The sequence below is a fragment of the Cornus florida genome, unplaced genomic scaffold, assembly GCF_030987335.1.
Source record: "Cornus florida cultivar Cherokee Brave unplaced genomic scaffold, ASM3098733v1 CherokeeBrave_3.0.0_Hap2_Chr02, whole genome shotgun sequence".
NCBI classification, from domain to species: domain Eukaryota; kingdom Viridiplantae; phylum Streptophyta; class Magnoliopsida; order Cornales; family Cornaceae; genus Cornus; species Cornus florida.
The window spans coordinates 49,862,110-49,864,502 of NW_026775572.1; the positions used below are offsets into that span (position 1 = coordinate 49,862,110).

A 2,393-nucleotide genomic window follows, 5' to 3' on the forward strand; every position below is an offset into this window, starting at 1 on the left:
CCTTGGGATGTGGATTATGAATGATAAGAATTATGGGAATCCTAAGCCTAACTTTTTCCTCCTGTCATTTTTCGACTTGGTTATCAACCACTTGACCATTCCTTAATGTAGTGATAGCCTGAACTTGCTCATGATGAATACCTGAGGAATTGGTTTCATCAATCATGTAAATCTACCTTTTTGGGTTGGCTATTGGCTGACTAGGCAGCTTTTCATCCTCTATTCGAGATAGAGTACTCGCTATTTGCCCAACTTGTGCCTCTAGCTTTGCTATGGCTTGAGAATGAGAATTAATAAGTTGGGTATTGGCTTTCAGATCAATAAGAGCATAAAGTATTTGTTCCTCAAATGCTGAATTTCTAGGAGGAGGTGGAAGATTAGGAGCTTGAGTGGGTTGATTTCTAAACTGAGGTGGACGGTAAGTACCAGATTAGTTGAAAGAATTATTTTGTGGCATAGGATTGGATGAATTTTGATACTGTACCTGAGATTGGGGAGTAGTGTTTCCTTAATTTGGATTACTCCATGACAGATTGGGATGATCTCTCTAGCCAGGATTATATGTAGAAGAATATAGATTATAAGCTGGCCTAGAGAATATAGCATTCACTTCACTTACTCCTGTGGGATCCCAGATGATTGTCTCAGCATAGGGCAAGCATCAGCAAAATGGTTAGGATTAACACAGATGGAACAAACTTCCTTTGGCAAGGCAGTTTGTGGATTAGCAATAGGAACAAAGCCAGATGATAAAATTTGATCGAACCTACGGTTCAAGGTTTCTATTTGAGCGGCTAACTCACTAGATTTATCTACCTCATAAATTTTTTCAACCTTATGCATTCCAGGTGAAGACCTAGACCTAGAGGAAGAAGCATGTTACACTGAGTTTTCACTTAGGGCCTCAAACAGTTCCCGAGCGTCAGCCGGACTCTTTCGCAAAAAAGCTTCATTATTGGAAGCATTGACCATGTTTCAATAAGAATCAGTAAGACTATCATAGAAGATCTGTATTAAGTGCCATTGAGCAATATCATGGTGTGGACACTTTCTTAGAAGATCATTATATCTCTCCCATGCATCATGGAGCTATTCTCCCGGGATTTGGGAAAATGCCATGATTTCTCTTCTCATTTGCTTGGTTTTACCCACAATGTAGTACTTCTTCAAGAACTCCAGTTGCAACATGTCCCATGTAGATATGGAATTTGTTGGAAGGGACTGCAACCAAGTTCTTGCTTTATCCTTGAGAGATAACTGAAAAAGACGCATTCTGAATGAATCATTGGTTAGAGTAGTCAACTTGGTAGTTGAACACAATTCTAAAAACACATCCAAGTGCTTATAAGGATCCTCTATTGCATACCCATGGAAGGCAGGAAGCATTTGGATTATAGCAGGCTTGATCTCAAAATGGGTTGCATCAGCATCCGGAAAAACAAAGCATGAAGGAGAAGTGTATGTGTTAGGAATAAAATGGTCCCTCAATTGTGGTTGTGGAGGGACAGGTGGAACCAATTCTCCATTCCCATTACCATTATTACCCGGTGCATAACGTTGTTCAGCCATATTATCAGAAAAACTTCCTATCGAGTTTAGATGTTTTTTAAGCTTTCTTAATTGTCTAAGAGTTCTCTCTATTTCTGGATCATGCACTAAAGGTGTTGTCCGATTATGGCGAGTTAACATGCATTAATTCCACTAATCCTAATAGTAGGAAAAATAAACTATTCCTAGCAAAAGAAAACAATAAGAACTCACAAAAAAGTTAAATAAACCGAAGCTTTTTCTCCCTTAAGTGTCTTCGCCCTTACTGCTAACTTGTACCTGAAAAGAAAAAGAAGTAAGGTGAAATATCAGAAAGTCTGAAGACTAGTAAACCAAAATAACTAATTAAAGACTAAAATAAAAACTAATCTCCCCAGCAACGGCGCCAAAAATTAATGTGTTTCTCGCAATCGAACGATATCGTGTGGGATAGTTCTACGTAGAGAGGATATCGAACCCACAGGGAGATGAGATTTGTACTTAGTTTTCAATTTAGTTTTATTGGTTTACAGGTAACTTGGTTGGAGAGTTTGTTGGTTGTTGATGAGCACTGAAAAGTGCGCATTTAAACCCATTAAGCTTAAGCATTCTAGTACCTTTATCTATCTTACTTTACCGTTTTAGACTTATTACGTGTTATTTATATTTTCAGGCACTAATCCCAAAATTGAGCTAACTCAGCCAAATAAGAGCTTAATTGAAGCAATCCTGAGATAAACCAAAAGAGGGAGCAAAGTGGAGAAAGAAAGGAGCAAAAAGGAATCAAAGTTGTGCAGCTGAAAAGTTCGATCGATCCAACTTAGAGTTAGATCGATCGAACATCTATGATCGATCACAGTACTTCT

General features: G+C 38.3%; 1 non-coding gene across 1 annotated transcript; it reads left to right on the forward strand.

Moving 5' to 3' along the window:
• The first annotated feature begins 1,030 nt into the window (after positions 1-1,030).
• Positions 1,031-1,136, forward strand: LOC132297863 (small nucleolar RNA R71). Its single transcript, XR_009479433.1, has one exon. It is a non-coding gene; the product is annotated as a small nucleolar RNA R71 (small nucleolar RNA).
• The last annotated feature ends 1,257 nt before the right edge of the window (positions 1,137-2,393 follow it).